Genomic DNA, 25162 nt, shown 5'->3' with positions numbered 1-25162 from the left:
CAATAGCTAGTTGTTTTTTAATTCCACCAAATTTAATTGAGGAGCCTCCTAAAAAAAGGAAGGAAAAAAAAAACACATTTTTTACAGTCTCTGAAAGGACTTCGCCCAATTTCTCACCCAGTAAAATCTTCAAATAGATCACTCAGAGTATGAGTTTCATAAGGCACTACTTTTTTTTTAGGTTTTTGCAAGGCAAATGGGGTTAAGTGGCTTGCCCGAGGCCACACAGCTAGGTAATTATTAAGTGTCTGAGACTGAATTTGAACCCAGGTACTCCTGACTCCAGGGCAGGTGCTTTATCCACCATACCACCTAGCCACCCCTAAGGCACTACTTTTAACTAAGTGAAAAATGATCTCTTAAAATTCTAAATGTGGTTAAAAAAATCTTATCATCTTATGTATCTTATATATCATTATGTAGCTTTTACTTGCCCTTGACATTCTCTAGTATCAGGTCTCAACTGATCAAGGGTGACATGATCAATACTTTCTTGCATACACAAAGTATCTTTGAATCAGTAGGGTAATCCATTATTAAAAGTGGAATTGTGTATTGTTAATAAGGATTTACTTAGGCCTCAAAGTCAAGTGCTAAAAGTCAATCACATTTTTGCTATTCATATCTTCAAAAGATTTGGAAAAAATATTTTGAAAATCTTAACTGTACCTGTCATGAAAAGTTGCTGATCATCAGTAGTTCTACTAGAGATATCCAAATAGTTATCATGATGGGCATTCCTAGTTGAGTACATTTATTTTGTACTTTGTTCTTTAATTTTCTGGCACTTCGTGGATACCCTGCTTTTTGGGATGTCAAGATATTTCCTAGTTCAGAAGTTGGATCTACAAGGTTTTTAACACTATGACTGAAATCACAGTATCTGGAGCATAAAGATATAGGATAAATATCACTCTTGTGGCACCACTGTGGTAATACTACCAAAGCATTTTTCTTTCCTTTTAAAACATTCAGTGACCATCCTGAGATCTAAATTGAAAAATGCATTAAGTCATCGCTAGACATCAAAATTGCTAAAAAAATCTAACTGGATTTCTTATTATACTTGATAATGAGACAAACCCACAATAGGGTATACAAATATGATTCCTACCATTATCTTCATTTTATTGATATAGAAACTGGAACAGACAGAAGTTATGTGACTTGCCTAGGATCACACAGCTATGAACTATCTGAGACTAAATTTTACATTATCTTCTTAGCTCTGTGTTTTATCCATTATGCCACCTAAATTCATTTCATTGGGAAGAAGCTTAATGGCAAATTAATGGGTTCTTTGAAAATACTAATGAAATTAATAAACCAATTAATAAATCAAATTAAAAAATAGCTAATCTGATTAAAAAGAAGGGAGCAGAAAATCAAATCAGCAAACTAGCAAGGGAAAAATGGAAATCACAACAAAAATTTTAAAAAATTAAAAAAAGGAAAAATTAGAACCTATTATATACAGTTACATGCTAATAGAAGTGAAAACACAGACAAAATAGAGAAATTATTTCAAAACTATAAACTATTCAAAGCATCAGAAGACCAGAAAGAAATTTAAATAGCCCATCCATAGAAAAGAAAATTGATCTAGGTATAAAAGAACTATCAAGAAGAAACATGCTTCATATAACCTTTTATAATGGTTGCCAACAGTAGAATATGTTGTGCAAAAATAAAATGCAAAAGTATCTTTGGAAAACATGAGTAGAATTCTTCACTTGTGGGAAAGTGTGAACTGTAACACATTTTTCCTTCCCTTGGTGCTACTGAGCCTTTGTTTTAAGTCACAAAATTTGAATACCAAGTAATTAGGGGGGAATTACAGTAAGACAGTAAGAGGGAGAAGAGAGAGGAGAGAGAGAGAGAGACAGAGAGACAGAGACACAGAGAGAGAAACAGAGAGCCAGACAGAGAAGAGAAGAGAGATGGAGAGAGAAGAGAGACAGAGACAATGAAAGAAGGAAAAGAATAAGGGAGGAGAGAAGAGAGGAAAAAGATAAACTAAAAAAGGGGTAAAAAGATAACTAAAGCAAGAAGGGAAGAAAAAGGAAAAATGAGAGGGAAAAGAGAAAGAGAGAGAGAGAGAGAGAGAGAGAGAAGACAGGAAGAAGGAAGGAAGGACAGAAAGAAACTAGGAATGAAGAAAGGAACCCTTTGAAAGTTTTGGTTTAAAGATCTTAAATAGATCCTAAAATACATTTCATTTTACAGAATGACTTTCATCTGAAGCACTCCCTTATACTGACTCATTAACCATAACCACAGTCCTCTGAGCTATTTTAGTAATGTGATATCTGGAAAATATGAGAGTCCCATTTCTAAGATGATAAAAATGAGACCCACATTTGTCCAGTCCCATAGTGTACCAAGAATTACTCCTTGTTATACACAAAAACATGCCATTGATATTGGTCTACAGAAAAATAAACAATGAAAGGAAATTTCCAAGTTTAAATTAATTTCATCCTTTATGTCCTATGAATAACATCACATGTCTCAAAAGTTGAAATTTTAGATTTCAAACAAAATACCAAGGGAGTTTTATATTTGAGTCAACCACCTAGATGCAGAACCAATAAGAATGGTTTATAAGTGAAGTTCATGCATTTTGTCTTTTTTCTTCTAATTTTTCCCTCCCCACCATACAAACTTCAAAACAAGAGAATCTATTTACATTTCTGTATATAAAAATAATAATTAACATTCATATAGTGCTTAATATGTGGTATACATTCTGCTAAGCATTTTGCATCATTATCTCAGTCACATTTAATATCCAAAACAACCTGGGGAGGTAAATATTATTATTGCCATTTCACAGATGAGGAAACTGATATAGAAAGATTAACTTACTTGCCCAGAGTCACAAAGTTAGTAAATATCTGAAGATAGGTTTTAATTTAGGTCTTCCTAACTCAAGATCCAATGTTCTATTCACTGCATCACCTAACTGCCATATGAAAATAAATATGTGGGCAATGGAGAATATCATCTGTATCCAGAGAAAGAATTGTGGAGTTTGAACAAAAACCAAAACCTTTAATTTAAACAAAACAAAAATGGTGTCTTACCATGTAATTCTGCTATCTCTGATACTTTACTTTTCTTCCTTAAGGATATGATTTCTCCCTCATCATCACATTCAACTTAGATCAATGTATACCATGGAAACAATGTAAAAACTAACAGACTGCCTTCTGGGGGGGGGGGAAGATTAGGGGAAAATTATAAAATTCAAAATAAATAAAATTTTTCTTTAATAAAAAAAATAAATATGTGGGTGAACATAAGGTATTTTTGTTTATATAAGCATTTGGCTTTATTACCTATATATATTCTAGATACAGTCCCAAGTCTTTTTTTCCAGGAATACTAAACTAGGTGTAAATAGAAGCAACATAAATTTGGAATTTCTCCAAAAATGATGCATATCTTTAAGTACTGTTTTAAAAAATTATTTTTGAGGATGGAGCCAAGATGGCAGAGTGAAAGCAGGAAATTATAGAAGCTCTCCCCCAGATCACTCCAAATGCCTTTAAATTGTGATTCTAGCCAAATTCTAGAGTGGCAGAACTCACATAAAGACTGAGTGAAACAATTTTGTGATGCAGGAGAACTTGGAAGATCAGCTGGAAGGGTCTGTTCCACCAGTTGGAAAGGGCTACAGCACAGTCTGAGTAGCTGATCAGGGAAGCAAACCAGCTCCAATCATCCAGGAATAGCCTGTGAGGTACCTCAATTCCTGGGGGGGCACTTGGGTCCATGGCAGCAGGGCAGTTTTCAGATCTTTCAGCCCAGGGATTGTCAAGGACAGCTTGGAAGGTCAGCAGGAAAATTCTGACACACCACAATGAGTGAAGATCCCAGGCCAGTGCATGCTTCAGCACAGTCCCAGCCCTGGGAACCAGAAGCAAGGCTGTGGAGCAACCCAGTAACTGCTTCCACAGTGCTCAGCCTATGGACAGTAAAGGGGTTAGAGGAGGCTGCAGAGATCCCTTCTCTAAACCTGGGACAGGACTCTGCTGCTTTGCCCAAACATGGATCCTGGTCACAATCTTGGGTCCCATATTTCCATATGGAGCAGGGACCCTCCTCACAGTTCCAGGACAGAGGGGAGTACTTATGGTCATCCACAAGCCAATACACAGACAAGGAGACCATTCAGAGTCATTCATAAGACCTTGAGGGAATTGAGGTCAGGGGGGGAGTGGGGGTCTGAAAACAACTGCAAAAACTCCCAAAAGTATGGGAAAGTGCATCCTCCACTCTGGAAGCAGAGCCCCACCTTAACAAAGAGTTAAAATCAAGTCATAGACTGGGGAAATGAGCAAACATCAGAAGAAAAAGAATCTGACCATAGACAGTTACTTGTCCCAAGGATCAAAATTCACATTTAGAAGACGACAAAGTCAAAGTTTCTATATCCAAGCCTACAAGAAAAATACAGACTATGGAAGAGCTCAAAAAAGATTTTGAAAATCAAATAAAGGTGGTAGAGGAAAAAAATGGGAAGAGAAGAATGATGCAGAAAAATCATGAAAACCAAGTCAGCAGCTTGGTGAAGGAAATACAAAAAATTGCTGAAGAAAATAACAACTGTAAAACAAGTTTAGGTCAAATGGAAAAAGAAGCCCAAAAGATCAATGAGGAGAAGAATGCTTTTAAAAGCAGAATTGGCTAGATGGTAAAGGAGATCTAAAAGTTTTCTGAAGAAAACAATGTTCTCAAATGTACAATGGAGCTAAGGAAAGCTTATGACTTTGTGAGAAATCAAGAAACATTAAAACAAAACCAAAGGAATAAAAAATTAGAAGAAAATGTGAAATATCTAATTGGAAAAACAATTGACCTAGAAAACAGATCCAGGAGAGATAATTAAAAACCATTGAGCTGCCTGAAAGTCGTTACCAGGAAAAGAGCCTAGACTTCATTTTTCAAGTAATAATACAACAAACTTGCCCTAATATCCTAGAAGTAGAGGGTAAAATAGTAATTAAGGGAATCCACTGACCCACATCCTGAAAGAGATCCCAAAATAAAAATTCCCAAGAATATTATGGCCAAATTCCAGGGGGGAAAGATGGATATTCAATGAAATAGGAGAGGGAAAAGATGGATATTCAATGAAATAGGAGACTTCCAAACTTTCCTATTGAAATGACCAGAGATGAACAGAAAATTTGATCTTCAAGGACAGGTCTCAGATAAAGCATAAAGAGGATAGACAGAAAGAGCAAATTATGAGGAATTTAATGATGTGTAACTACATGTATTCCTGCTTGGGAAGATGATACTGATAATTCATATGAACTTTCAGTAAGAAGAAGCATATATAGAGACAAAACACAGGAGGGAGTTGAATAAGAAGGTATAATGTATTATGTATTATAATAGGTTATAATGGCAAGAAAGGAATGTACTGGGAAAAGGGGAAAGGAAAGGTAGAAGGGGCTAAGATATTTCTAGGAAAAGAGTCAAGAAAAAGTTTTTGCAATGGAGTAGAAGGGGGAAGTTGAGGGAGGATGAGGAAACCTTTCTCATCAGAAGTTGCTCACAGAGAAAATAACATATACACTCAATAGAGTATAGAAATCTATCTTATACTGGGGGGTAGAGGAGAAGAAAGGGATGGAAGAAAGGGGATAAGGGGAGGGGACAAGCTGGTGTGAGTGATAGAAGAGAGGAAGAGCATGGGAAAGGTTTGTGAGACACAACACACTTTTGAGGAGGGACAGGGTGAAAGGAGAGAGAATAGAATAAATTGCAGTAGGGAGGAGTAGGATGGAGGGAGATGCAATTAGCAAGAGCAATTGTGTGAGAAAAAAATAATGAAGCAACTTCCCTGATGGACTTATGATAAAGAATGCTATCCATCCCAAAGACAGAGTTGATGGTATCTGAATTCAGACTGAAGTACATTTATTTTTCCTCTCAGTTTATTTTTTTTGAGATTTCTCTATCTTTGAGGGGGAAGGAGTGGTTATGTTTACTTTTACAATAGGTCTATTGTAGTAATATAAAAACATTTTTTTAAAAAATCTTTTTATACTACCTATAAATGTGTGCTTGGATGCCCACAATCATTTTAATAAGGAAAATACCAGCATGAAAAAGAGTTAAACACTTATCATTTTCAAAGCACTTATCAAAGCTCTTTATCTCCTGACATGAATTTTATCAAACTATTCATCAATAACTTACACAAATTTATTGTGTATTCTGTACATCAGGCTTGACTTTTTCAATATATTTCAGATTCTTTAGAATCTTAAAAAGGTCATGATTAAATAGCTATTCTCCCACATTCCCTTTTCCTAATCAGTCCTTAATCATTGCTTTTACTCCATAATTACTGGTGTAGAGTGAAAGGGTAAATGGGATGCTGTGTAATCACTACTCTTACCTCCTTCTGAAAAAAAAAGGGAAATAGAAATGGGGAAAAAGAAGGTAGTGAGAGAGGACAAAAAGGAAATAATGTGAAGGAGTTATCTGTGAAAAGGAAGGAGAAGAAAGAATAACTAGGAAAAGAAATATATGTGATTGTCTGTGTGTATGTGTGTATGTGTGTGTGTGTGTGTGTGTGTGTGTGTGTATGTATGTATACATACACGCAGGTTTTCTTTTCTTTCTCTTGCAAGACAATAGGGTTAAGTGGCTTGCCCAAGATCACACACCTAGGTAATTATTAAGTGTCTGAGACCAGATTTGAACTCAGGTACTCCTGACTCCAGGTCTGGTGCTCTATCCACTGTGCCACCTAGTTGCCCCTACAGGTTTTCATTAATTTAAGAAACCTCTCTATATTTTCTGGCCTGAAATATGCTATATTTTCTTGGTATCTTTTGAATTAATTGCCTGAATTAGTAGAAGTCCTTATTACTTACAAAACACATAAAAGTGAATCAAGGTCCTTTTCTGATGCCTTATTATGGAACAGAAGTGATGTTGGATTTTCAAAAGCTGTACGAGGTACAAGCTTTTGTAGGTTCTACTAATCTAGAAGGTTTCATTTGGAGGTCCAATGTTAGACTAGACAAGAATTACCAAGGAAGCAAGTCTTGAGACTCCTAGAAGCAATGTAGAACTTACCATTTTGCTGCTTCTTCAGCCTCAGAAGTTTACCAGTTTTTGCTAACATCAGAGGAAGGGAGAATCTAATACACAAGTCATTTTTTAAATGCCTGTACATCACATAGGTACTTCTGCCAACAATTATGAACATACACAATCACATCTGTTTAAAGAAAACAGAGATGCTAATTGCCATGCTAGATTTCTCCAATAAAACTCAGTAATTGAAAATGATTTTTGTAAGGAAAACATCATTTCTAGATTTTTCACTCAGTGACACTAGGAAATTATTCTGACATGGTAAAGCTGGAAGAAGTTTTTTCACTTTGTTTATTTTTCCTAACCATCTTAATGATTTCCTTGTGCTTATGCAGGACTCAAGGACATTTTACTACATGTCCTGACTTTCATGATTCATCATATCACCAGTGCATCAGAACAGAAAAAAAATAGCCAACACAGAATAGGGGGCAGATTGAAACCATCATCAAGTAATGGGAGAGGGAGAGTACAGAGAAGTAAACCTTCCAACTGAAAAACTTTTAAGTGCAACCCTTTTAAGACCACTTTAGTGCTATAATTGAGTTTTTAAAGAAGTTCCAAAAAACTGACAGTGTTTTAATACCTAGTACTTTTTAATATTTTTAATTAACAGAAATAAATTTATTTTCCCTCCTTCCTCCAACCCATTAGCAGAAAGCATCAGGGAAGATATGGAAGAGGGAAGGGAAAAAGGAAGAGAAGTGGAAAGAGAAGAGAAAAGGAGGAAGAAGAGAAAGAAAAGGGAAGGAAGGATGGAAAGGAGAAAGGAAGGGGGAAGAGAAGTTCATCAGTAAATATATGCCTTTCCTCACTTGTTATAGAACAATAATACTCCATTACATCCATATACAACAGTTTGTTTATAGTACTGTTCAGTTGTACAGATAGCCAGCCACGTGGAATAAGCAAAAAATATTTTTTTCCCTTTGTATTTGATCTAAACTCTAAGGAAATAGTAGTTCAACATTGTCTTTATATATAGCAGGCCATATTATTTGATAAACATTACAGTGACTTATTTAATTAGACCTCTTTATCCTCAAAACATGGCAACATATCCCTCCTGATTTTCAGTATCTCTTCTCTCTGCCCTAAGGAAATCCTACATGATTATTTCGATTATTGCCTACATAGATGACTGGGCCTGTAATTCTGTTCTCAGCCTAATGATCTTTTAGTATAACCCTGTATGACCAGTCAGCATCAAAGACAGTATAAAGTGACCAAAAACTTTGTCTTTTAGAAGACTTTTACTTTCAGTCTTTTGAGAGACTTTTACTTACAATAATCTAGGAGAAATTTACTGTAAATAATTTAAAACAAACATTTAAATTATGTATATAGAGAGTTTACTGCATGGCAGGCATTTTTAGAGCTAGACCATGTATAAATACAATAAAGTTTGCTAAGGAAATGTGTGATGGACTCTAGATGAACATTATTCAATTCCTTTATTTAATCAATTTTACAAATTTCTCAATGAGTAGACATTCCATTTACTTGTTGCTTGTGATCTCAGTTTAAACATCCATCCTCATTCATTAAGAAGATAGGATCGGGATGGGGCATACAAACTGCAATTTCATTGGTAATAGAGAACTTCTAAATGAGTTCTCCGAGATGAGAAAATTCTCTTAACCAAATAAACTCCTTTGTACTAGAAAAAAACATCTATTTTTATTATACTTTTTGAGTATAAACAACATGACTAGCATCAGAGTCATAGTGTCATATTAAATTACATATGGTCTGCCCCCAACCCTTACTCCTTGATACAAATACTTTCAAAATAGATTTTAACATCAACTAAAGAAAAGTTGAGAAAGAGCTTTATGCTATTGAAACTGTACATTATGATTCAAGTTTTGGGAAATTTCTGTATAATTTCATAGACAGTCTACTATACAATATAACCCATAGTTTAGAAAATCTTTAGAATACCTATATAACTATAATATTAGTTACACTTATATGCAACTTATTTCATTTGCATGCTTATATTATTATTCATTTAGTGAATAATACTTCTATTTTCTTAATTTTCTTTTTGTATTATGTACTTGTATTATGTACTTGCATTCTGAACTTGTATTATAAACTTAAACATCAATAAATATGAACATTTACATATACCAAAAAAATACCAAAGAGCATTATATGAAGTTGTAAATCTATCACATGCAGCCATAATATCATTTTATTATAATTCAGCATATAATTAATTCAGTGGCCCATTTGCACACACACACACACACACACACACACACACACACACACACACACACAGAGCAGTATGTCCAGAATTTTCCTTTTTCCTTTACCCTTTACCTAAACTCAGATACTTTTCTCATCTTTGAAAGGAAAAAATCTTTGTCCAAACATTCTTTATCCATGCTTTCCTCTCTAGTCACAATACCAATCCTTTGTAACTTTTACTTCTAAACTTTTAAAATAAATTTTCCCATTATCTATTTCCCCTTAAGTTCCTTGTAATCTGCTTACTGCATATATTTCCTTCTGAAACTTGTTCAAAATTTACAGATAGTCATCATTCTGAACAACCTAATGACTTTTTTAATCAATTTTCATTTTGTTAAGACTTTCTGTAATATTTGACTTGTTAGCCATTCCCTATTTCAAACTCTTCTTTTAATACACTACGCAATATACCACTCTGCCTCTTATTAATTTGACTTCTTCCCTCTCTCATTGACTTCTTTCCTCTTCCTTACAATTCACTTCTTTTTGAAGAGATCCCCAAGCCTTAGCCCTAGCCTCTCTGGTTCTTACCTTTCTGAACAAAAGTGAAAACTTTTGCATCCTCATGGCTTCAATTATGACTTTAATACCATATTACCTAATCAGCTTTGAAATATCTTGCCACAGTCCATCTTAGGTACTTTCTGGATTGTTCTTTTTAGATAACTTCTTATTAACCTATTCTCAACAAAACCCTCTTCCCTTCCCTAATGACTCTCTTTTCCATATATTTTTATGTGTCTTTTCCACTAAGTTCTCTCATTCATCTAAGTTTGTAATTAGCACCATTTTTGCATATGGGGGGGGTAAAGAAGAGGAAAAGGTCAAACAATGAAAAAAGTTTTATTATATCTTCCTTTAAAGTGCTTATAAGTATGCTCCCCTTTCTAATCTTCCTGTCCTCAGTATAGTTCAGATCCCCATTATTTAATATCTATGTTAAGGTATCTCCTGAGTGCTACAGCAGTTTATAATTATGCATAGTTACAAAGTAAAGTTATACTTTATAGTGAGCACCTAAACCTATTTTATCACTTTCCACATTTGTACCTTAGATAAAATCTCTGAATTATTTTTAAATTTAGTTAATCTTTAGCAATTAAAGGTTAAAATTTCCCTAAGGTTTTTTGGGACCCCCATAACATTCCCTGATCAATTAAGTCCTCAAATAGGCTGTATTATTAATCATGGTTCTTAATTGTTATTGTTATTTAAATATAGATATCACTTGTGAATATATACTGTCTCCACTATCATGAATTTCATGGAACATCTGAACCAATTATCTCTATACCCGAACAGATTCTTCTAATACTTAATTTAACTGTTCCTCTTCCTTCAGGACCCATTGCAGATATCAATTATTATATAAAATCTTCCCTTGTTTCTTTAGAAAAGTTATTCCTTTCTCTGCAGATCTTCCATAACACAATGTTATCTTTTACTTTAAATAACATTCATATTATTTTTACATTTTTAACTACTGTGCTTCAGTCTCCCACCTAGGCTATAAGCTCTCTGGGGGTAATAATTAAGTCATTTTTCCATTTCTCTAACACAATACCATGCATATTGCAGTTGTTTGATAAATACTGAATTGAATACTTACTTTGCTGTTCTCCCATAATCTAGAAATCTGCTGTTCTCTTAAGATGTTTACTTCATGGATTTGGATATAGTACAGATCATATTGTGCTTCCTAAAACATTAATATTAATACTAATCAATGACATTTATATAGTACTTTTAAGATTTAGAAAAACATTTTACATACCTTAATTGTAGTCTGTGAGGTAATTAATATAATCTTTTTTGTAGACAAGAAAACAGATTCACAAAGGTATGCCCATGATCACATGTAAGTATAAATGGCAGGATCTAAATTCAGGTCTAATTAACTCCTAATACAATACTCTGACCACCAAACCATGCTTCCTCTCTTCAAGTGCAACAAATATAGTATATGATATGATATGTTATAAAACTATAATGGTATTAGCATGGATGATAATAGCTATCACTTCTATAGAAATTTAGAGTTTTAAAAGAACTTCTAATATTTCATTTGATCATTCTAAACAATTCTATAAGTCAAGTATTAATATCATAATACCAATTTATAGATGAAGAAACAAAGTTGTCACATACATTAGTTACAGGGGCAAAATTTGAACTCAAGTCTTCCTGCTTTCAGCAGCTGGATGTTACAGGGGATAGAGTACTGGACCTGGAATCAGGAAAACTCATCTTTCTAGGATCAAATCTAGTCTCAGATATTTACTAGCTGTGTGACCTGGACAAGTCACTTAATGCACTTTGCCTCAGTTTCCTCAGGCAAATGATCTGGAGAATGAAATTCCAAACCATTCCAGTATCTTTTCCAAGAAGACTCTAAATAGGATCATGAAGAGTAGGCTATGACTAGAAAATGATTCCTGTCTTTAAGTCTGGTACTGGACACACTAAGTAGTGCAATAGAAAGCTTAATATGGAGTTAAAAAATCCTGAAGTTCAAATCCAGTCTCATATATTTACTCACTGTGCTGCCTTAGGCAATCACAAAACTCTATGTCTCAGGCTACTCATTGTAATTTGAGAATCATAAGAGCTCCTATTTCCCTAAAGTCTTTAGAAGATTAAATAATATTTTGCTAAAATGCTTTGTGAATCTTAAATCTCTAAGGAAATACAACCGTTATTATTATGGTTATTATTATTATTATTATTATTATTATTATTATTATTATACCACCCAGCTGCCTCTAACCCAATTTTAAAAGCCACATTATAGAGCAGCAAATTTTGGCTACAGATTAGTTGCAGAATTATAAGTGGCACTTTTATTTAATTGAGTTACTATATATATCACACACGAACTGTCAATTTTTGAAGAATTATGTTAAAATGCACTTAACAGTAAAGTTATACTGAATAGAACATCACAGGAAAGATATTAGAAGAAATCATACTCAAAAAAAGAAATCACAAAGCTTAAAGGTATAAGGGAGGCTATTCAGTCCAATCTAGACCTCAATAAGAAACCCCTTACCAGCTTAGCCATCAAGTTGCCAACACTTTAGTATATCTAGTGAGGGGAAACTCACCATAACTCAGTGCAACTCATTTTCTTTGGTGCAGTTTTAAGTTTTTAAGAATATTTTCCTTAAATGGACCCTAAATCTGCTTCTTCTACTGATCACTACTACTTCAGGCTCTCTAAGGCCAAATAGAATGTGTCATCATTCTTCCATATGACAGGTCTCTAAATAAACTCTTGTTTACTTACACCTTCTCAGTACCTTAAATTAACTTTTATAGGCCATGGCCTCAGAACCATTCACAAACCAGTGTCTTCCCTTTGAAAACCTCCCAGGTGACCACTGTTCTTTTTAAAATGAACTGAAAATGATCCTAACATAATATTCTAAAAGGTATTCATTCTAAAGAACAAATTGGGATGATCACTTCCTCTATTTTTTTTTTTAAATTAGCCTTTGTAAAGGCAACCTGAGCTCATGTTAACTACTTCTGGCTGCTATGGCACAGACTTACCAGGCCTATCAAATCCACTAAAATGATAAGATTTTTCCTGTGCAAATTGATGACCAGTCATATTTTTCCTTATACTTTTATCATATTTCATCTTATTAGATTCAACCCATTGTTCTAGATCAAGAGTCTTTATATTTTGGTGTTGTGGACCCCATTCTAGCTAAAACCTGGAAATTCCTTCTCAGAATAATGTTTTTAAATACATAGAATTTAATACATAAAATTTAAAAGAAAATCAGTGATATTGAAATGAAGTTATCAATATTTTAAGTTAAAATATTAAATATTAAATAAGTTAAAATATTAAATTAAGAATCCTTGTTCTATACCATAGATAACTTTTTGGTTCCTAATTTTGTTATTAAATATTTCTACCAATTGTTTCATCTGTAAAATTCAATAGTCTTCATAAGATGTGTTAACCCAAAGTCAGTAGGGCTTTCCTGACTATTATAGCATGGTAAACATGATATTTTGTCTTTTTTACATAAGAGAATTGACAAGAATTGATCCACAACTACTGTTTTGTTTTTGAGTACTTAAGCAAAGTATTTCACTCTATTAACTGAGCAGAAATGGAGAAAATTCCATGGATGGTTCATCCAGAGGAATTGTATAAACATCATTTACTTATTGGACAAGGAAAAGATGGTAAAAGAGAGAAACGTCAAAGGCATTTACTGTAACAAATAGCATTAAACATGGCAAAATTCTTGCTCCATTACTATTTTTTATTTACTTTTCAACAATGTTTCCTAGTGTCTTCAGAGGTTCTTAGGAAACAGCACTGAGTTCATGTGATGAGTATGTTTAATCAACAAAAAGCTGATAGCAATTATTCAAAAACCTTTAGATTTAGAAACCAGTGATATCATACTAGTGGTTCATAATTAGAAGAAAGATCAACTCTTGGGGTGGCTAGATGGCGTAGTGGATAAAGCACCGGCCCTGGAGTCAAGAGTACCTGGGTTCAAATCTGCTCTCAGACACTTAATAATTACCTAGCTGTGTGGCCTTGGGCAAGCCACTTAACCCCATTTGCCTTGCGCAAAAAAAAAAAAAACCTAAAAAAAACAAAATAACTCTTATTCATTTCCTAAGGCTACACTTCTCCTTACACTAATAGACAGTGCTAAAAAAGATCTTTCTCTAGCACCAGCCAGTGATAGATATGTGAAATATCTATCCATATGCTTTTATGGGTTTGTCCTTAAAAATCACAGCTAACTCCAATATCTTGATTGTATCATTTCTTAAGAAACTATCTTCTAGAGAAGAAAAAAAAAAAGAAGCTACCTACTTGGCAAAAATCATTCTTTTTGAACTGTTTGCAAAGTATCTGAGAAAGTATTGTAAAGTTAAAATCATTACCAAAATGATTACCATGGAGTTGCAATTATAGGTTTTATTAAGGGCTTCTTAATTCACCATTACACTGTAAGTTCATAGGGCAACATCTATTTCACTTTTGTACTTGTATTCCCAAATTGCATCTGAATTATTAATTAATCAACCAGCATTTGTGCACCTACTAAGTACTAAAGATCCAAAACAAATAGCCCTTGTCCTCAGAGTTACATTCTTTTGTATAAGAAAATATATGTATATATATATATGTACATAAAAATACAAATGAAATAAATACAATGGAAATTTGCAGTGTTAGTTTCTGAAGAGAGGAAGATTCTAGACACCAGGACCTGTCTTGTTGAATTGAAATCTGCAATAATGTATTACATACTTTCAAACATTTCTTTGAATAATCTACATTGATCAATAAATATAGGATCATGAAGAATGATATGCTATAATTTCAGGTGGCAATGACCAGGTCCTGCATTGCTAACATAAATGCCATTTTGATAAATAAAAGTGCATGTCTGAGACAATTGTTTGATATATTTTGTAGATGTCATTTCCAGCAGTGAGCCCCTACATTCCTAATTGATGAGGGCTCTTCATAATTAGCCCAATACAGACACACTCTACTACCAGCTACCCTCTAGTCATCTTCAAGCTATCTCCACTAGTTTTTTGTAACTATAATTATTTTTACCTTACCTCCTTTTCAAGTATCATTCATTTTTTAATTTGTTTTTTTAATTTTCATCCATTTGTACAGATGTCTCCACTAATATTCCACCCTCTCCCCTTTCTAAATAATTGTTTTCATTCTCACTTCTCTGAAGCTTTTGATACAATCTCCCAAACAATCTCTTCTTCATTTACTGCCATGATATTTCTTCCTCTTCTTGGTTCTCTGACCTATCTGATCACTCTCTCATCAACCATCTCCCACCCCCTAACCACAGAAGCTCCCCAATGTTCTATTTTGAGCTCTATTCTGTCTCTCTCTCTCTTTATACTTTCTCAGTCATATTATTTGTTCCCATGGCCCTGACTAGTATCTCTATATAGATCATTTCCAAATATTTTGAGAGCCCAATTTCTACCTATTTCACATTTCTATCTGTATTTCATATAGTAATCTCAGCTTCTTCCTCTCAACCACCTCTACCTGTAAAACCTTCCTATTTATGCTGAAGGTGTCTTCAGCCTTCTTATTCAGGTTAGGAATCTTGACTCTTCCCTCTTCTTCACCTTGTCTTACATACCTCCCATCCCCAGTCATCATATAACCAATTAGTTGTCAAATGTGGTCAGTTCTTTGACATGTCTCATTTCCGCCATCTTCCCTCCATGACCAAGACCTAAACCATGTTTCAGTATTCCATTATCTCTCATTTGGACTAATATAATTTTCTCTTATTTGGCCTCCCTGTTTCCAGTTTCTCCACTTTCAGATTCATCTTTCCACAGTTAACAAATTGATGTTCAGAAATCACAGATCTGTCCAATATTGAAAAATCTTCCCTAGCTCCCTACAGTCTTTGGATTAAAACTATTCAATTCATAGCCTGTCAAATAAATCCCACTCAACTCAATAGCTTTATTCCTTACTATACCCCTTTGGACAGCTTAGGTGGCACAAGAGAAGCCTGGAGTTAGGAAGCCCTGAATTCAAAACTGTCCTTGTACTTACTCTGTGTGATTCTAGGCAAGTGACTTAACATCTGCTTGCCTCAGTTTCCTGTAAATTACTGTAAAATGGAAATAACAACAGCCCCAACCTCCCTGAGCTGTTATGAAGATCAAGTTGGATTATATCTGTAAAGAATGTTAGGACAGTGCCTTTCACTTAGAAGGCATTTAACAAATGTTCATGTCCTTCCTCCTTATTTCCTTCACATACTTTTTGTTCTAGAGAAACTATTCTGTCAGCTATTTCTCAAATACAACATTCAAAGTCCTATCTCTAAGCCTTTCTGAACAAGACTTCACCTCTATTCTCCTATGATCTTCCAATCTCCAACTCTTAGAATTCCTTGCTTCCTCCAAAGCATCAGTTTCATAAAGTGTGGTTCAATAGACAGATCCTTTCTGCTATCTTCAAGGTCAAAATTATTTTCAAAATAATAATGACATTTTAATTTCTAATATAGTAAATATCAATTGAAATTCTTTGGGGTCTTCAAGTATTTTTAAGATTATAACAAGGTCCTGAGGTAAAAAAGAATAAGTATTACTACTCTAGAGAATAGCTCAGGTGAAAAACTCCTACATAAATCTTTTCCTAATCCCTTTACTACACCCCATGCCCCCCCATGTTACTTCCTTTTTGAAATTATTTTATGTAACTTTATATATATGTTGTATTTTCTTACCAATAAACATATTGTACCCTCCTCAGGAGAAGATAAATTCCTTAAAGGCAAATACAGTTCAATTAGTATCTGTTCCCAGAAGATAACATTGTACACCTAATAATCAACAAGCATTTATCACACATTTACTATGTCCTAACCCTTCTTCTTGGATCACTGGCTTGTCATGGTAGAATAACTTGTATGGCTGAATTAAACTATGAGTTGTACTGTGCAGTTAACCAAGACAGACAAGTCATAGTGGAGAATTCGGATAAGAGGTGATCCACTGAAGAAGGAAATGGCACACCACTCCAGTGTCTTTGCCAGGATCATGGACAGTATTAAAATGGTAAAAGGGATGACATTAGAAGAGGAGTCCTCAGGAAAGAATGTGTCCTATATGCCACAGGGAAAAACTGAAGGACAACTAAGATCTATAAACCAGGGTAAAATGTATATGGCCAAAGAGGAAATGGAAAGATTAAACATTGACATCTTGGGTGTCAGTGAACTAAAATGGATGGGAATGGGTAAGTTTAATTCAGTTGATCACTACATATTATGTTGTGGACAAGAATCTCTTAAAAGAAATGGAGCAGTTTTCATCTCAAAATAATTCAAATCTATGTTTTAACCCCTGATGCCAAAAAGGGAAAAACTGTATAGTTCTGTGAAGACATTATAAAATTAACACCAGCAAAAGATATAAAATTCCATCATAGGAGAATAGAATACTAACATATGAAATAAAAAGATAATTGGAAGGGGTGGCTAGGTGGCACAGTGGATAGAGCACTGGCCCTAGAGTCAAGAGTACCTGAGTTCAAATCCAGCCTCAGACACTTAATAATTACCTAGTTGTGTGGCCTTGGACAAGCCACTTAACCCCATTGCTTTGCAAAAAAACAAACAAACAAAAAAAAAACCTAAAAAAAGATAATTGGAATAACAGGAAAGTTTGGCCTTGGAATACAAAATGAAACAGGGCAGAGGCTACTAGAGTTATGTTAAAATATAATTAGCTGGATATAGCAATCTTTTTACAACAAACCCCAAAAAGCAATCTTTTTTCCAGCAACCCAACACATAAACATCACCAGATAGTCAATGCTGAAATCAGATAGATTATCTAATTTGCAGCCAAAGGTATATAGAGCTAAAACTCTATATTGTCAGTTAAAACAACTTCTTATTGCAAAATTCAGCCTTAAATTGAAAGTAGGAAAACCAATAGACAATATATTATGACTTAAATAACATCCCCGGGGCTGCTAGGTGGCACTAACCCTGGAGTCAGGAGTGCCTGAGTTCAAATCCGATCTCAGACAATTAATAATTACCTAGCTGTGTGGCCTTGGGCAAGCCACTTAACCCCATTTGCCTTGCAAAAAAAAAAAAAAAAAAACTAAAAAAACCCCTATGAATATGACATAAAGGTAATAAATAGATTAAAGAGATTATATCTGGTTGAAATAGGGCCTGAAGAATTAGAAGATTAATAATACTGTACATGATGAGTAAGGAAACAAAATGGCTATCTGATGAAACTTTACAAATAATTGAGAATAAAGGGAAAGGGAAAGATTCATAAGGCAGAATTCCACAGAAAAGCAAGGAGAAGTAAGGTTTTCTTAAATGATCAATGCAAAGAAATAGTAGAAAACAATAGACTTGGAAAGATGAGAGATCTCTTAAGAAAACAATAATCAAGGGTAAATTTCACACAAAATTAAGCATGATAAAAGACAAAAATGGTAAGGATTTAACAGAAGCAAAACAGATTAAAAAGAGGTGGCAAAACTAAACAAAAGAATTATACAAGAATGATCCTAACATCATAATAGCCTTGGTGGTGTGGTTAATAATCTGCTGTCAGATATCCTAGAGAAAAAAATCAAGTAGATTAGGGAGGCTTACTAACAATAAGACTAGCAAAGTAATAGAATTCCAGGTGAGCTATTTAAAATCCTAAAAGATGCTGCTGTTACAGTGCAGCACTCAATATGCCAGTAAATTTGGAAAATACAACAGTGTCCATAGGACTGGAAAAGATCACTTTACATCCCAATTTTAAAAAAGGACAATGCCAAGAATTGTTCAGATTACTGAACAATAAGATTATCCTTCAAGCTAGGCTTCCCCAGAGAATAACTAGAAGACTGACTTTCAAGGAAGCATAGAACTAGTGATCAAATTTCAAATTTTCCCTGGATTATGGAAAGAACAAGGGGGGTTCCAGAAATACATCTACTTCTGATTCATTGACTGCACTAAAGTCTTTGTGTGGACATAACAAAATGTGACAAGTCCTCAAAGGGATAAGAGGACCAGATCATCTCCTGAGGAACCTGTATTGCAGACCAAGAAACATCAGTTAGAGCCAAACATGGAAAATATTGGTTTAAGATTTAAAAAGAAGCAAAACAAGACTATATTTTTTCTTTGACTTATATGCAGAATTCATCATGCAAAGTGAATCAAAAGCTGGAATTAAAGTTGTCAAGATAAATATCAGCAATCTCAGAAATATAGATGATACAGTATTGATAGCAGGAGGTAAAGGGGAATTAAGAAATCTTTTAATAAGGATGAAACAGGGGAAACTAGGTGGCACAGTGGATAGAGCATTGTCCCTGGAGTCAGGAGGTTCAGAGTTCAAATGTGGACTCAGACACTTAATAATTACCTAGCTGTGTGACCTTGGGCAAGTCACTTAACTCCATTGCCTTGCCAAAAAAAAAAATAAGGATGGAAGAGAAGAGTGTTAAAGCTAGCTTGAAACTTAACATCTAAGATCTTGACAGCTGATCCCATCACTCTCTGGCAAATAGAGGAAGAAGAAATGGAAGTGGTGTCAGATTTTCATCAGTTTGTAAATGGAGCCAAGAAATTAAAAGCTGCTTGCTCCTTGGAAAGAAAGTTATGGCAAATCTGGACAGCATATTTGCCCACAACGATTCACATAGCCAGTGCTATGTTTTTTCCAGTAGCAATGTATGGTTATATATTGAATTAAAGTATAAGGAGTTAGATTATAAGGAAAGCTGAATCCCACCGAATCAATGATTTTGAATTGTGGTGCTGAAGAAGGCTTTTGAGAGTCCCTTGAACAGCAAGGAGATCACATCAATCAATTCTTAAATCAATTCGGGCTGTTCTGTGGAAGGTCAAATGGAAGCTGCAGATTAAATGCTTTGGTCACATAATGAGCAAAGTAGGACTTATTGGAGTTTGTTGTTTTGTTTTTGCAAGGCAAATGGGGTTAAGTGGCTTGCCCAAGGCCACACAGCTAGGTAATTAAGTGTCTGAGGCCAAATTTGAACTCAGGTACTCCTGACTCCAGGGCCGGTGCTTTATCCACTGTGCCACCTAGCCACTCCCAAAATAGGACTTATTAGGGAAAAAAACCCTGAATTTGGGGGAAATGGAAGGAATAAAGAAAAGGAGATAGCAGAGGATGACATGGATAGATAGTATCATGGAAGCAACAAATATCAATTTGGATAGACTCAGGAATATTGGAGATTAGAATGGCCTGGAATGTTAGATCCACAGTCATGAAGGTACAGACATTACTTAACAATAACAACAAATACAGTAAGCACTGTGTTAAGGCACTGGCTATGAAGAAAAGCAAAACATAGTCCTTGTTCACAAAGACCTTATAGGTTTTTTGGGAGGTGGAGGAAGACAAAATGCAAACAACTATGTATAAACAAGAAATATACAGAAAAAAAATCAGACAATCTTAGAAAGAAGGCACTATCATTGAGGAGAAATAAGGAAAAGTGCCTGGGAAACGGTGAGATGTTATCTGTGACTTGAAGGAAGCCAAGGAATCAGGAAGAAAAATTAAAGTGGGATGGGGGACATTCCAAGCATGAGGGAGTGAAAATGCCAAGTCAGGAGATAGAATGTCTTAGTAGGACCTTAATAAATATTAATTTAATTAAATCTCCTAGTGTTCTCCTAACTACACATACAATGGCTATCATCAGAACAACCTCCCAATACTTATTACACATTTTAGATGTGAAGAGGGAACATTTTCAAAGTAGATAGACTATTTAAAATGATAGAACAGATATGAACTCAAGAATTCCTAAATGAGCCTATTTTTTCTTGCACAACTTTATATCTCAGGAACCTCTGATAGCTGGTGCCCAGTAAATATTTTCTTTCAAGTTCCACTGAATAAACTGAGAATACAACTTAAGAAAAATAGTTATTAGAAACTATATGAAATAAACCTCTTCTAGTTAGTATTTATTATCATAATAATATATATTAAAATTAATTTTAAAAGTTTGATGTTCCTTTACAAAATTTGATATCTTTGTTTTTACAACATTTTCATTTACTAATATATCCCTACCTCTATCCATAGAGACCTTTAATGTTAAATAAGAAAAAAGAAAAGGAAAACAGTTCAGCAAAAGTAATGAACAAATCAGTCAAATACAATAACATAAGCAGTATGCCATACCTGAACTTCTTCATCTACAGTGAAGGGAGGGAGGTACTATCTCATATTACTACTCTGGGACAAGGGAGGTACTATTTCAAACTACTACTGGGAAAAAAAAATTGGTCTCATAATCTATAACATTCAGTTTTTTATTTGTCATTTTTATTATTTTATCCACATATTTTAACAAATTCATTCTCTGAATTGCCCTTCTAGGTTCCCGTAGATAACTGGGGAACTTTGGGGCTTCTTCTAGCTATGTGTTAGAGGAGTAGACATGTAGGTAGGTGAAATGTGGCACCCCCAAGTGATCCTATGAATATGGCAAAGGCATCATCATGTAAATTTCCAGTGAGGGATGGAGAAGGGCTGGTGCTTTTTCACCTCCTCATCATAGTGACTATGTCCAGGAGACCAACCTAAGTTTGGATTTTCTTCTGAGCTCCTGCCTGTCTTACTAACATGTGGTTTGTGGATATTTTAAAGGGGTAGATAATCAAACAGCAATTTTGGAAGTGTTAGTCAATCCTGCCACTCAGTCTCAGACAAGTATTTATTAAGTACTTATTCATTAAAGGAACTTCAGCAACTGTTTAAGATACAAACACAATCCCTGTTTTGTTTTGTTTTTTGCAAGGCAATGGGATTAAGTGGCTTGCCCAAGGCCACACAGCTAGGTAATTATTAAGTGTCTGAGGCCAGATTTGAACTCAGGTACTCCTGACTTCAGGGCCAGTGCTCTATTTACTGTGCCACCTAGCCACCCCTACAATCCCTCTTCTAAAGGATTTCTCATTCTAAATAGAGCTGCTGTAGTTCATTAATTTTTAGCGATGTCTAACTCTTCATGCGTCAGATTCTTTATGATGCCATTTGGGGTTTTCTTGGCAAGAACACTGGAGCGGTTTTCCATTTCCTTCCAGTTCATCTTACAGATGAGGAAACTGAGGCAAACAGGTTAAGTAACTTGTCCAAGATCACACAGTTAATAATTGTCTGAGGTCAGATGTGAAAATGAGTCTTCCCGATTACAGTTCTGTCATTTTATCCACAGCATCGTCTAGCTGCCTCTCAAGAAGGAGAGATTTATAAGTAACTAGGTATTTTAAAGCTATTTAAGGAAGTTAGAGATGGGTTTAGAGCTAATTCTTGAAGGAAGAATAGGAAGTGAGAGGCCTCAATTCCTACCTAAACTTAATTACTGAATAGTCATTTTCTCAGACAAATTGAAACCTGGGGAAGACTTTAACTTTAAAAGACCAAGGTTTCCCTCTGCTCCTGGGGCCATTGCCAGTCCTCTTAACTTATATCTTGCTTTAGACTGCGATAACTCTGGAGGAGAGTGCGACTGATGACTGAACAGCTCTGTTTCATTTCAATCCAATTTGCAAGTCAAGACATCACTCTGCTGATGTCATCACTCCTCTTTGAGAAAGAAGGAAGAACAACCAGAAAATAAGAAGGCAGAGATAAGAAATTAAATCATTTTTAAGAATGGGTCACAGCCAGCGAAAAGGCAGTCAAGTAAATGTAGCATTGTTTTTGAGGAACAACAGATAGGCCCATGAAACTGGATTGAATCGAGGGGAGTAAATTATAAGACTAGAAAGGTAGGCTCCTTTCTTTTCCCTTCCCATTCTCAAAGCCTTAATTCAGCTAAAATATTTTCTACTCTGAATCCCTTTCTCCCTTTTCCTCTTGTCCTTCATATTTTGTGAAACCCAGGCCTGAATTAATTCCACCATTTGCTTCCTTCACACTTGTTGCTGAGGAGAGCTGAAGTAAACTGGGAGCATTGCAGATGTATTATCTAATCTTAGTAGGATTTTCACAGCAGCAATGCAAATTTACTATCTAATTTATTTTTTTAATCCCACTGACCACAGAGATTATTCTAAATCTTTTCTTCTCTCCTCAGTCCTCCCCTATTATCCCTTTCTCCTACCCTTTTAGATGAGAATATTGCCTCATATTTTACCAAGAAAATTGAGGTCATTCACCATAAGAGCCTCTTCTTCCTTTTCCTTATCTCATTACCCCTGAACATTATCCTCTATTAACTTTTCCTTTACTCCAATTTCTGATAAAAAGTGGGCCTTCTCTTTGTCAACCCCTCTTACAAGTAAGAGTCTCTTACCATAGTCTCTGGTAGATATTTCCTTCTATAACTTTTACAACCTTTTTTTCTATAATCTTCTAATAGAGAGAAAATCTCTCTAACTACTAGTTTCCTACCACCTAGAAACATACTCATGCCTCCCCTTCAACCTAAAAGAAGCAAACAAACCCTCATTAGGTCCCATTCCTATTAGCCAGCATCCTTGATATCTCCTTCCTTTTTCAGCCAAATACCTAGAGATACACATTGCATCCAGTTCTTCTCTTACTCTTTTCAATACTTTCTAGAATCTAGTTTCTGATCCCATCACTCAGAAATTGCTCTCTCCAAAATTGGAAATCTCTTATTTGCCTTATCTACTGGTCTTTTCTCAATCTTCATTTTTTTTAATTCTCTGCAAGACTTGAAATTCACTGTTGACCATCCTAGCCTCCTGAATATACTCTCATCTAGGTTTTCATGACACTGCCATCTTTTAGTTTTCCTACATGTCTGTTAACTTCTAGCAAGTTTCCTTTGCTGTGTGGAAACACTTTAAATACCTCCTTCTTAGTACAACTTAAAATATGACATTTTCTCTATTCTAAAATACTTTCCAGACTTTACCCTTTAGGAAGAAGTAAAGACCTAGACTGAGGGACTTATTTTGGAAACCAAATTTAGAACAAAGAGTACTTCTGTCTAGTTAAATGAACCTCTTCCCTACAACTTGACGTGTCTGGTCTATGATCTACCTAGGCCAGGATTCTCATCTCTATTCAGAAAAGATTAAAGTATTGATCCCTTCTAATTACTCTAGAGGACCCATGAAGGAATAGTCAAGAAAGCAATTGAAAAGTTATTGAGTATTGGCCTATTTTATAAAGTAAAATGCTAACTCCAAAATATTTTTAAGAGAACTATGACTTTTCTCTCGTTCAAGATTCTTCTTGTAAATGTTATCTCAACTTGCCAATATACTGGTTTGGTCATTTAAAAGATAGCAATGTTTGGATTTAGAATATTAAATTTTAAATTAATAAAACTGTCTCTTGTGGATTTCTGATTAAATGCAAAGTAAGGTATTATTTTTATAATACCTGGAACATTATTCATGTCATTAGTAGGTGGATCCCAAGGCTTTCTCTATTATGGCCCTTCTACTCTCCTCTCTCCACCTATTCTTTTATTTGATATCAGTTGCCATGAGATTAATTATTCCCTCTTTCTACATGTCTGCCAAATCTATATATCTAATCCTAGTTGGTCTCCTAAATTCTAGTTTTACATTAGTAACCACCTAGTAACCATATCTATTTCCTATTAGAATTCAGCATGTTCAAAAGAGGAATCATTGTTTCTTTTTTCCTTCTAGACCCAATTCTCTTCAAAATTCTCCTATTTCTGTTGGGGGTGCTACCATCCTTCAAGTCACCAAGGATTGCAAACATGGTATCCCCTTTGACTCTTCAATCTCACTCATCCCACATCAAAAATTGCTGAATCTTATTTCTATTCCCATATCTTTCACATTTTTCTCCTTTTACATAAATATCACCTTTATTCATGCTGTAATCAACTCTCACAGGTTTTTTCAAGTTTATTAATTTATCTCTCGACCTCAAGTCTGATACAACTCCTGCCCATATTACACACTGCTGCCAGATTAATTTTCCTTAAAAACAGATCTAGGGGCAGTTAGGTGGCACAGTAGATAGAATACCAGCCCTGGAATCAGCAGGACCCACATTCAAATTTGGCCCCAGATACTTGATACTTACCCAACTGTGTGACCCTGAGCAAGTCATAACTCCATTGTTTTGGAAAAAAGAACCCAAATCTATGTGACTCCCTAATTGATTAATTCTAGTAGCTTTCTATTGACTTTAGAGTAACATTAAAACTCTACTCATTCTAGTTCAATCTCTATTTCTAGCCTCACTGGACATT

The 25162-nt window shown here is 34.8% G+C and overlaps 1 protein-coding gene across 4 annotated transcripts in view; it reads right to left on the bottom strand.

The window, feature by feature from the left end:
- The window catches only part of DIO2 (iodothyronine deiodinase 2), a 361142-nt gene that overhangs the window by 239053 nt on the left and 96927 nt on the right, over positions 1-25162 (bottom strand). For 3 of the 4 annotated variants that reach the window (XR_012478182.1, XM_074235614.1, XM_074235610.1), the window contains exon 2: positions 10997-11086. The gene's annotated coding sequence lies outside the window, so the exon portion shown is untranslated. Of the gene's footprint in view, positions 1-10996; positions 11087-12491; positions 12579-25162 lie in introns of those variants that run through there. The other variant, XM_074235611.1, reaches the window with a different exon arrangement.

The sequence above is a fragment of the Macrotis lagotis genome, chromosome 4 (assembly GCF_037893015.1).
Source record: "Macrotis lagotis isolate mMagLag1 chromosome 4, bilby.v1.9.chrom.fasta, whole genome shotgun sequence".
In the NCBI taxonomy this organism is placed as follows: Eukaryota; Metazoa; Chordata; class Mammalia; order Peramelemorphia; family Peramelidae; genus Macrotis; species Macrotis lagotis.
Note: the sequence above shows the minus strand (reverse complement) of the source record. Positions and strands in the feature narration are given on the sequence as shown.